This window comes from Aphelocoma coerulescens, chromosome 9, assembly GCF_041296385.1.
Source record: "Aphelocoma coerulescens isolate FSJ_1873_10779 chromosome 9, UR_Acoe_1.0, whole genome shotgun sequence".
Taxonomy (NCBI): Eukaryota; Metazoa; Chordata; class Aves; order Passeriformes; family Corvidae; genus Aphelocoma; species Aphelocoma coerulescens.
Genome location: NC_091023.1, coordinates 11140995 through 11153469, shown reverse-complemented (window position 1 = coordinate 11153469; position 12475 = coordinate 11140995). Strand labels below are relative to the sequence as shown.

The following is a 12475-nucleotide window of genomic DNA, read 5'->3' as shown; positions in this document are numbered from 1 at the left end:
TGCATCCATCAGCAGGGCTGATGAGCCATACTCTGCACCATGACATGGCTGTGCTGCTGCTTCTAGAGCCCTGGCAGCTGATGTATTCGGTGTGCTGGATCTCAGGCATGAAAAACCTGTAATCCATCCTATTAAAGACTGGCCTTGTAAAATCCAAATCTTCTTGTTCCTTATACTTCCAGCTTTCAAAGAGATTCTTTTACTGCATCTTTCCATGCTGTTCCCATTTTGCTACCATTTAACACATGCCAAAACACTGCCAATGGTGTAAATCATAGCAAATATGCCTGGTAGCTCTTTGACAAACATGACAAGACCAAAAAAAACCCAAAAAACAACTTTTAGAGAGGTAACAAGACCAAAGTTTCACTGTGACTTAGTGCAGACTCTCTGTGCACTGAGTGCTGCTGACCCACTGGGTGATTTCACCATTTTCCTGCCACTTTCTCACAGTGACCCATGCACTAGGACTCTAAGACTCACTGAACTCCTTCCTCAAAATACCCTTCACAAAGGCAGACTAGCACAGAGATGCTAATTTCTTTTCACCTATGACCTTGCCATCATAAATAAAATTGACATTTATAAGGAATTCATTTGAGAGGTGTTTTGTTCTGAGGCAAAAACTAAATGATTAAACAGCTTTTGCAAATACATGTTTTATTTCTGGGAGCTGAGTTATTTTACAAGACAATGTACAGTTGTTTTGTTTCTTGTGCTCTTGAAGTGAAAGAGACCAAGTAGGAGATGTCACATCTTTGAATTATTGTAGATGATGGACAACAGACTGTTGGACCAATTTAGTGATAATGTCAGAAGCAAGCTCCCAACAGATAAATAACGATGCTCATGTAACAGCCAGACAGCTGAAACACATCCTGCTCAATGCACTACAAAGATAGACTTTCTGTACTGTCCCATTCAATTATTCTCCTCTTGTTTGTTGTTTCCCAGCAGATAATTGGACTTTAAGAGACAGCATCTCCAATTTCCAGGGCTTCATTTCTCTTCTGTTTTACTTCTGATTTTACTCAAACTCTTATGCCCATGTCCTATACAGAATCAGCCAAAGCCTTTCTAAACTTCTAAGCTACTCTTGAAGTTAAACGAAGTTTAAAAAAAAGAAAAAAAAAGTCTTCAAAAGTAAAGGACTTGATCCTGTTAGGCACAGAGGAATGTTCCTAATGTGGTGAAGGCATTACTATTGCAACTGCTAAAGAATCTGTGCAGGAACACAGGTCTGCACAGAATCAGTCTTTTAATAAGAATAAAATATTATTTAACTGAGAAAAAGGAACTTCAGCATTATTTAAGCACACATTTAAAATGAGAGTAAGAAAACAGTGACTGTTTCTATCCTAATATTAAGACCATTATTCAGAATGCATTCCTGTAACAGCTTTCCGTCCATAACAAAATGGGGTACACAGTGTAGGAAACAATATATATTTTATTAAAATACGATGAAGAAATTTCTCTCTTCAAGACTCATAACATGCATATATCTTACAGTTTTCAGTGATTTTTTTATTGTTGTTTGTTGAGGGTTTTTTCTCCTTAGCAGAAAATAAATTCTTAGAGAAAGACTTGAGTTGACTACAATGCTATACCTTCTTGGGGGTACAAGAAGTATTCATTAAACTGCCTTCTGAAAGACCTAATTACCAATTGTATCTCATTCAAATAAAAAGTCTTGCTTTCAGCCCAGAAAGGCAATACTCTTAAAACTCTCTGGGCAATTCTTTCCCAGCAAGTACTTCCCCATCAACTGAAGGAACTGATCACATTCCTGTCATTTATGAATCTGTGCTTTCCCTTCCCACACCAAGCCAGGTTGTGATACTGCCTATATTTGAATATTCTGAGAGTGCCATGCCTACAGATGCCCAGTGAGTCATGCTGGCAACAGCCATAAACTGATGAGCACCGACCCAGCACTAGCAGCAGCACAGCACCTATGTGATAGAAGACAGCATATCCACAAGTGTGGTGCTTTGCAGCTTTAAAATTCTAAGTCTATGCAAGCTACTTTTGAAAAGCCAAGTCTCCAGTTGCAGACCTCACCAAACACTCCAGCTGGTCTGCTGGAAGGTACATGTTTGTAGGGTCTCTGAGAATGACATCAGAACAAGCACTGGAAAACTGGATCATAATCTATGCAAAAGATTTGACACCTTGAGAAGTGAGTAGGACCTTCCAGGAGTAGCCCATGGAAGGATCAGAATGGTTTGCGCTTCATTCTTCCCCTCAAGAGTTCATCAAATCCCACTTTTCAGAAGCAGCCAGGGAGCTTCATAGTGCTAAAGTAATTCCCAGGAGCTGCTTGGACCTGCTCAAGTGTGAAGCAAGAAACCATAAACAGCTGCCTGCCTCCGCAGTTAATCTCTGCAAACTGCTTGCCCTCTGCAACACAGGCAAAGGAACTCCAGTGTCCATTTTTACCAAAGGTTTATGTGGCATGCTTTGACACGCTGTCCAGACAGAGCACATAACTTGTGTCTTGTTACCATCTCTTTATTCTGGTCCCCTCTGTAAGTCTACAAAGTAGTGCCTTTGTTAAAGCAGCACGTAAGTATGCGCTACATAAAATCTCAAATATGGTCAATAATAGTTATGTAACAGCTACCATACTGCCTTGCTATAAAGCTTAAGTAATGAGATAGGCCAGAAGAAACCACAATGGTGCCTCACCTGGTGTACTTTTTCAAATGAAATGACCCTTATCCCTTTTGACAGGTTCAAAGCCAGCCCAGGACGCACGGCCATCTGCGCACAGGACGGCAATAAACGTGACTTCTGTTTCTGCCTGCAGAAGGTGCCACCTTCAAGCTGGGAGTAAACATATGCAAGCCAAGGCACTCCAGGAGAATTCAGATATTTTCAAATCACCTTTATTCCTCAACCACTACTCTTTTTAGCTTTGGAAAGTGTCTTTTCATCTAAGCTATTCTTATCTTCACACTTTAGTTTCTGTAAACCTGCTTAACTCCCTTCCTTAGTGGTTTTGTTTGACTACAAATGAACAAACAGCTTGTTTTCCACAAAGGTCACATTTTCCCTTGAAGGGAAATTTATACAAAGCTTATGGCAGGACTCTTATTTTTGCCAAAAGGTATCTGTAATTCTGGTTATGCCCTTTGCTAGCATTATGCAATTGCCGTGATATAAACTGCCTGAATTAAAAATACAAACACATTTCCATGTGCTCATATAGTCAAGACTGATCTTTAATTATTTATCAAGCTTTCATGACCCAGGGCTGTGTAGAACAAGTATTGTTAACTAGGATTACTTGATAACTTATGGGATGCATCTGTATCACTTAGTTATTTCAACAATTATCTATTACATATCAGAAACCTATATCTTTCCCATTTAAAATCGAGGCCTGTTTTACTAAACAGTATAATATTATTATTATTAGTCAGAGAAGGGTTAATAATGAGATAGGTGTGCTCTCTAAACAGAGCTGACACACATTGAAATCAAGGTCTAGCTTGATTTCTGCCCAGTTCTGGCAGAAATGACATGGAAAAAAAGAATCCCCATGGCAGGGAAAAATGTACAAGTCTCTTCTGCAACAGCAAGCAGCAATTCTTAGGTAAAAAGTGTTTATTTGTCCCCACAGACAGGGAGCATAATTGGAAATGTTAATATGCTTGACACAGAAAAAGAATATAATCCTTTCAAAATACCAAAACAGCTTCAAAGACCTCCTGATGCATTGATTTTTTTTCTCCTGACATTAAAATAAAAGGAGAGAGAATACTAGTATAGACTCCCTGTGTAGAACACTGTCCTACTAGAACTGAAATAGAGCCTGCAGGACAGAGATCAGTCGGGAAGCTTTACATTCATCTGGCCTCAGCTGAGATTATTTCAGAGCAGCGTTGTAAAACTCCTGATCAGAAACCAGCCCGAACACAATGTCCTTTAATTCCAGATTCAGACATAGTAAAGTGCACAGAGTAATTCCATTCATCAAACACATGAATACCCTTAAACCTAACAAATTTACTTACCTAAACACTCTAGTTTACACTATTTGTTTAAACTTTAAGACATACTTAAAGTATCTCATGGCACTTCTCTTATCAATGCAGTAAAGATATATAAGAAAATGGCCTGGGTTTATGTGTGTTGAATTTCTCTCTTCATGCATTTTCAGGGAGAATTTTAAAATGCTTTTCTTCAGTCAGCTGAATGACAGGCAAATTGAACAATTAGTTTCATCCATACCAAATGAGGGTTATCACATGCTAGTGAAGATAACAAGAAATGACATTGCTATATCCCAGACATACTCCTTGAGAATGAGCTAAATTTAAAAGATCTAATTATCTACTTACGTAAGTTAAAAAACTTCAGCTTTTGCCAATGCTTTGAAAGAAAGTCAAGAGTTCTCATCAAGAGACAGATTCTCTACAGGCATTGGCAAACCATCACTTAGGGCTTCTACCTACCTATAGTTATAGCAGAGAAGTGCCACAACACAGACTCCTGGCATAAGCAAGGAGGTTGTGTCATTCTCAAGGAGTAGCTGATTTTCCAGTTTCCCATCAATTCTGTTCTGCCCTGTAATGGCATCTAATATGTTGCACTCATGTAGGTCTATTTTCAGACCTTTTTTCCCCGCCTCTTTGTTTGCTTGTCTCCTGTGCATGCGTGTTCAACCAATCTGTGTAGTTCTTAAAAGCACCAATTAGCCAGTGACAACAACACTCTAACGCTGTGCCTGAGGACCTTTGCTGGAGTTCTCACCTTTATCTCTGAACTGATGATACATAAATATCAGCTCTTCAACCTTCATAGCTTAAGAAAACCAAAGCATCCTGAGGGCAAATGTAGGCATAAAGGAAAGCCATTTATGTCTTCACTCTGTTGAACTCACATAATAAGACTGTGCCTCAGGCATTTTATCTGTCATTTTAATGTGTCAAGTGAACAGGTTATTGGTTTATTTCAGAGAGGAAACTGTCTCATTGGGAGGGGACATCTTGACTTTTATGTGACCTGGCTTTCTCCCTGAACAGCCAGACTTTGATTCAAATGCAAATATCTTCAGGGCAGCTTTCAACACGATCAGTGTGTAAAAGCCATCAATAAAGGGAACCAAGAAATGACTAAAAATAATAAATGTCAAGCATGTGAGATGTCCATTAGTTTCTTCCTGACTTAGATCCATAAAATAGAAAGCAAACAGCAGGTGCCTAGCAAAATGATCTTCAGGAGTGCTTAGAAAGCTTAACCTTCCTGCACTTAGTTATCTACATCACACAGTGGGCATGTTTAGGCCGCCAAACAGTTCCAGCTCTCTGTGCTTTTCACCTTTTTATTTATGAAAAAGAACATCTAATTGACCAAACTCCACTCTATGGTTCTCATTACTCCAGCTTTGTTTGTCAGGAAACAGATGCGAGAAAATGAACAACTAGGCAGAACTTTAATCTTCTGCAACACCTATGGAAATTTATGCAAAAGTTAGAACTAGTAGCAGAGACAATTTTTCAGGTAAGTTCATACTAGAAAATTTTGAAAATGTATCTGTGGTGTGAGGAAAGGTTCAGGTGGGAACTGAAATCCTTGGCTTGTACCTTGTACGGAATGTCCCAGAGTTACCAGGAACACTGCAAACCCAGACAGTCACAATCCCTTAAGATTTAAAAGTGTTAAATATTTTGCTGGGTAGAATGTACATAAAGAGGTACTGCATTGTCCAGTGTGAAGCCTTCACTTTCCTGTTTTAGGGAAGGGATTAAAGCTCCATCATTTTCCAATCCCTAAGTAAATCTGTACAGGCAGAATAGAGTAAGTCCCATCTTCTTGCTGAGCTATTTTAGCAGGCACAATTAGACATCACAGGCCTAGCTGCAGTGCATTTTCTCTGACAGAGGTAGACATATGAAGGCAGGAATGGAACCAGAATGCAAACTCCTTACACTGGAGACAGAGTGGCAAGTTCTGTTCTCAGATATGCAGAGGAGTTCAGGAGAAGCTCTTCTCCTCCACTTACAGCCTTACTGTGAATAGAATCTGACCACTCCTTTCCAGGGTACTTGTCAAGTAACATAAGCAAGACAGAGATGACCTAAATATCTTCTTGCTTTTCACTCTCCACTGCCAGATTTCCTCAGAAGAAACTGACTGTTGTGTCTGCACTTCATAAAAAATACTAATCTGTGTACAAAAAGCTGTTAAGTTGTATTCAGTCACCTCTGATATTTGAAAAGCCTCCTTTGGATCTCAGTATCAAAAATTAGCTTTTTCTGTAATGTTTGTCAATCTCACTGGGACTTTCAAGTGGTCTCCTTTGCACAAAGAGGTCCAGGAAGGTTTCTCTTGTGCTTAACTGGGATTTCTTGTATTTCAGTTTCAGCCCATTGCTTCTTGTCCTATCTTGAGATACTCCTACAAAGGGCTTGGTTCCATTGCTTTTACACCCTCATTAGACAGTTATACACATTGATTAGACACTCCTGACAAAGCTTCTCTTCTCCAGACTAAACAAGGCAAGTTCTCTCAGCCTTTCCATGTTAGAGAGATGAACCAAGCCCTTACTCATCCTCATGGTCCTTCACGAGGCTTGCTTCAGTAGGTCTGTGTCTCTTAGACTGGAAAACCCAGAACTGAACCCAGAATTCCAGATGTGTCTCAGCAGTGCTGAGTGGAAGGACAAGAATCACCCCTTTAACTGTGGAAATGCTCTTCCTAATGCAGCTCAGCAGGCTGTTATCCTTTGGTGCCACAAGGGCACATTGCTGGCTTGTGGTCAACCTGGTGCTCATCTACAGCCTCGGAAACTTTTCTGACGTGCCCGTCCAGCCACTGATACACTGTACATAATACAGGCACATAAACAGATATGGAGAAACAGCCCTCAATCCATGCCTTTTTTAAGGATGTTAATTAATTGGACAAGAAGCAAAAAACCAGCCACAGATATAATCCCAGGATTACAGCAAATGCTGCCTGGTAACCTAAAAATGTTCTCATAAAAAAAAAAAAAAAAGGATGTAATCAAGTTGCCACACCAATGAACAGAGCTCCCTCAGGAAGAAAATACTAGATACAAAAGGGTTCTCTACTGCAGCAGGAAGCATCATCACAAAAAACACTGCTTGGAATACAAACAAAGCAAACCCGGAAATTACATACAAAATTTAAGCCACTGAGACAAAGAAAAGGAATTCTTTCATCTGTTGTTGGAGGCTCAGACACCATGCCCTTGAAGATAAAAGGTACAACAACCTTGTCACAGCTACTTTCTTCAATTCTTTCCATGGCCTGATCCAGTCTGATCATGTACATTTTATGTATATTAGTCTGTGCTTAGACCCTATTTTTAGATTGGATGAACCAGTTTCCTTCCAGTGCTGTAGTTCATCCAGGGATAGTTTATTCCAAGGACTACTCTGTACACAGAGTATGCAAAAGATTCTCTGTCACGTTGGACACCCTTTGCCCTACACACTAGTCCATCAGCATCCCAGCAAATCCTGCACCCTAAAGCACTCCTTACCCTCCCCTACAGGCTGTGCTCCAGCCCCTTTAAGTCCCAAGCCTTTCTGCACAAGTTCTGAGGCCACAATGAACAGGAAGGAAAAGACTCCTCTCTCCTGACAGGAGCCAAGCAGGTTCCTGTAATGCTGGGTCATTCCAGCCAACACACAGCATTAGCACATCCTGCATGTTATTAGCAGAAAATAAAAGATACTATGTCTGTGTAAAACTTACCTAGCAGAGGCAGAGAGGCTGAAGACAGTGAGGAGAAGAGTAAGGACACAGCCCTGCCCCCTACGAGTTCAAGCTACAGGAGAGAACATTTCAACACTTAACACTGCAGCTTCTGACACCACTTCACTGGAAGTTGAAATATATTTAACATGCATTTACACTTCAGTGGCTACTGTCACAAGCTCTGCAAGAAAGTCAAGAGACAGTGAATCAGTTCATTAACAAAACAAGTGGGGCTAATAAATACCTTGGAGACAGTTCCTTTAGTGGAGAAGGGAAAGAGACACTGGAGTCCTCCCTAGAATGCTGGTGGAACAAGTGTCAAGTGTAAATACATCTTAAAATAGCTGCACTGAGATCACCCTCTAAAGAACTTTTAAGAGAGCACTTTTTTTCTAACTTGGCTGACAAAACCTAAAAGGTAAACAAGACAGGGATGCAGACACATTATTCCAGCACTGGCATGAACAGTGTAGTTCCCTTACACTACTTGTTTCCTACATTATACTGCGTGGGATTCTCACATGTGATCAGCTTTCAGGTATCTCTGCCACCACTGGAGTTCAAGAGGTCACACACATGAGTTAGGAGCACAGTACCTGTGCTTCAGTAAGGCCATGCAATTAGCAGCCTAAAAGTAAGTAGCTCTTATAGCTGATTTATTAATAAAGATAAAGAAGGTGAATATTTATAACTCTCTTTCTGCTTTGCTGCAGGTAGAAATTGACAACCTTTGAGTAACTGTGAAATTGAGAAGGTAAGTTTTGCAAGGTGCACCTGAGAGAAATCCATTGCAGACTCACAGAATGCTCAATGGGTGCACCTGAGAGAAATCCATTGCAGACTCACAGAATGCTCAATGAAACTTCCAATTATAAAGCAATGAATGAAAAATTCATGTAAATGTATATTGCCAAGGGCATTACAAATCTAAACATGAAGATTAAGATCAAAGTTTATTTCCCTGGGAGAACAGTCATTGAAGCAATCAAGAAATTTTTGCATAAATCCCATTAACTTTCTATAGAAAAACCAAAACACCCAAATATAACTTCCTAACCAAATTATCATCTTGGCTCTTGAACAAATAAGCATTATCACTTAAAAAGAATGACAGGGTAGAAAATAATGTTCAGGAAGCTGTATGAAGCAGCATCATTTTTTAAGCAGCCATCTCTCTTGATTTGAGCCAAATGAATATTTTAAACTATCTTTCTAACAATACATTGATCAAACTTGCCCTCTGAACACAGCAAGGAAAAATTGTCTAAAAGTCAATATTCTTCTGGCAGTATATCTGAGGGGTACATCCTCCAATATCACAACCTGTCCTTCATCTGTGGAAAAGTCTGACTGACTTGGAGTAGCTGAATGAATAACATTATGTCTCATCTAGTATTACTGAAACGTGGTTTAATAAAAGGATGGCATTTCTACAATACTGAACACTGCCTTCCAAAGTTCTTTCTTACTGTTAGAGCAGAGGTTTAGTTAATATGCCTGAACTGATGCTTGACAGCTCAGGCTGGTGGGAGTCAGCATCAGTCCTTTGGTATTCAGTTAATGCTGGTGAACAAGAGACTGCAGCTGACACAGTATATCTACAAAACCTTACTGTTTGCTTCTAGTCCTGTCAATACAATGCAGATGATGATAATCAAGAAATGATTTTCTAAAATGCCTATATAATTTTCATGAAAAAAACCCATCAACTTTTAAGGAAACTCCTCTAAGACTTGAAAACCTTCTTTTGAAGCTTTCCACACCTGTTTTTCCCCTCCTTTCAGATGAAGAAAAGAGGTTTGCTTTTACTAAAAAAGGTGATAACTATTTTTGATCTGCTACTTGCATTAACACACTACTCCAAATACGTCTTCTACCAATTACTTATGGCCTTGAGCATGCCATATATCCTTGAACTCTTTGCAAAACTGATTTTACACAAAAAAAATACCTACAGAAATACACGGAAGTGGCTCAGTTACACAGACACACACAGAGATATCAGACTGAACTGAACCATCTCTCAGGATGGGAGAACATCAGAAATTGTTCCATGCTGTTTACTGGTACACTCAGCAAGACTTTCCTCAGTAACTCTGCCAGAAGCCTGGGAGCAGAAAAACACTGGTTTCATACTGTACAAGTTAAAACCACAAACTTTGCCAGTGACACTTTATTTCCCATCACAGCAATTCTGCAAACTGCTTTCAAATTAAAGCAATGATGTGTGTTCATTACTCAGATTGTAATGAGCAAAATACAACTTCCTCTAATAATACTGCATTCTACCTTCACCAGCGGAGAGTTAACAGGAAAACAAGGAAAAAAACATCCTTATTGTAAGGAAATATTGAAATAACGTAAACATTATCTTGTAGAAGAGGCTGGAGAGGTTTAAATAGGCAAGCTCATTAGGTACTATTTACCTCCAGGATTTTGAAGGATTTTAGGGAGATGCTAAAAATTTGTTTTCATTTCCACCTGAACTTCAAAGGACATGAGATGTTAGCCTTTAAAAATAATTAAAAACAAACCCAAAACCCAACAACAATGAACAAAAAGAAAAAAAATCAGAAAGAAGAAACACCTTACTGGAAAAATATCCACTCGTGAAAATATCTCAGCCCTTGCAAAAGGTCATTTTCATGGGAGAGAAATGAATACACCAGTTGCTTCCCGTTCTGTCTTCAAAGGCTATTTGGAAAGACTTTCATGTATGTCTGATTAGCAAAGGTGGAATATAGCACCCAAGGCACTAGCAGGGATTTCTAGCTTGCTATTCCTTAGAGGCTTTTTAAAATCAAAGCAAACATTCAACTCGCCGTTTCATTTCTAATATTTTGGACAGAGACTGAAAAAGTTCCAGACTGACAAACTAAGAGGAATTAAGCATTATTGTAGCATGCTCTAATCAGTTTGGGTTATTCGCTTTCAAAAAATGTGCCAGGCACAAAGACAAAAACATAACTAGTTGCTCATGCACATAGGACTTTAAAAGCTGCAGGGAGTGGAAGTAGGATGCACAATACAATAAATGCCCAGAGGCATTCTTTGAACTGCCTCACTGCACTCTGCTCAGTGCTCCTACAGCTCCAGCAGTTCTTAGGATGTTCAGCCATAACTCTAGGAGAAAAGGACCAGGAAGAGGAGAAAGGAAAACAAAACCAGTGAACTTTCCTGTTTTCCTGTTCAACTGCTGCTTTTCCGGGCAGTTCAGCAAGTAAGTATCTGGAGAGCAGATTTCAAGTCTGAATCAAATCCTTCTATTGAGTTCAGTTAGATTTGACAAGAGCCAATATGACCCAACCTCTTTAACAGAACTGAAAAAAAAATTCTGGATCAGAAAATGGTCAGCTTTCTTGACGAAATCATGAAAGGAGATCTGTTGCTTTTCTTCTCAAGATACATCTGGACAGAGCAATTATCATATCCCAGTTGCGTTATCTCAACAGATATAGAACTCACTAAGGCTTTTTCCTAGCTCTCAGAACTGGATTTGCTGCTTGGATTAGAACTCAGCAAAATTATGATTTTTACATCTTAAGTTACCATCCAATATGAAAACCCCGTTGTCTACACAGTAATACCTATAATATTAGCTCTTAGAGTAGCTGAATTGTGAGTTACAGAATTTCCATACCTCAAAAGTTCTGAAAGAGGGATACAAAATTGTTTCTGTAAACCAAGAACTGTAGACAGTGAGAAACGTTTGGGTCCACCAGTGCCAGACTTCAATAAACAGGAGTGAGTTCAGTGGAGGGTAAACTGGGCTAGAACATTTTCCCTGTGAGGAGAAGCTGAAGGAACCCGGCTTGTCAAACCTGGAGAAGAATATGCTTCAAGCAGGACTTCGGAGCATCCTTCCAGACAACCTTATCAACAACACACAAGCAGGCTCTTCACAACAGTGCAGGATGGAGGGATGAAACAGCCATAAATTGAAACAAGAGCATTTCAGACTTAATATAATGGGAGGAAAAGCCTCAAGGACAATCAAACACTGGAACAGGTTGCCAAGAAAGGCTGGATGGTCTCCATACTTGTTGGTCTTCATGACCAGATTGAATAAATCCATGAGTGATCTGATCTCATATACATCTCAGCAGGAGGTAGGATAAAAGATCTATGGCCTCTTTCAACCTGAATTATCTTATGATCCTATGATGGCAGTTTCATTAATAGTATTTTGCAAAAAAGAAAAAAAAAAGAAAGAAAAAGAAAAAAAAAAGAAAAAAGATACATCACTACTTAGGCTGCAGTACATATAACAAATGAAATGGTATGTAACAGGGTAGAACTGAAAAAACAAATTACGACCTTCTAGAAGGATTAGATAAAGGTTTAATTTAGATGCTAATTCCACCAACTAGCATGTTTATGTTCAAAAGCAGGGCTGTTCCCTCAGCTTATTAGGAGTATATTTGCATGAAAATGTGATCTATGCTTCTTCACCACTCACTCATCTGCTCTTCCTGATTATGCCTCATTTGAAGCCACAGTCTACAAATAACTGTTATGCTACAGAGAGATGATGTTGAGTTCAAGTACAGAAAAGTTGCAAGAGGAGAGAGAATACTTAGAATTTTTTTTTCCCCATGAACATTTGTTTACCCATAAAAGCTTGAAAAGAAAGAGTAAAGGAAAATACAACAGAGAATAAAAAAATCCTGCAGTCAGATAAGAACCTTTCCAGAAGGCAAAAGCAGCTGGACCAACCTACTCCCAAAAGAGAACTTAT

The 12475-nt window shown here is 39.3% G+C and overlaps 1 long non-coding RNA gene across 1 annotated transcript in view; it reads right to left on the bottom strand.

The window, feature by feature from the left end:
- LOC138114882 (uncharacterized) overlaps positions 1 to 7790 on the bottom strand; it is a 62573-nt gene extending 54783 nt beyond the window's left edge. The window contains exon 1 of the long non-coding RNA XR_011152857.1: positions 7735 to 7790. This is a non-coding gene — a long non-coding RNA (uncharacterized lncRNA). The remainder of the gene's footprint in view (positions 1 to 7734) is intronic.
- Between the last annotated feature and the right edge of the window lie 4685 nt (positions 7791 to 12475).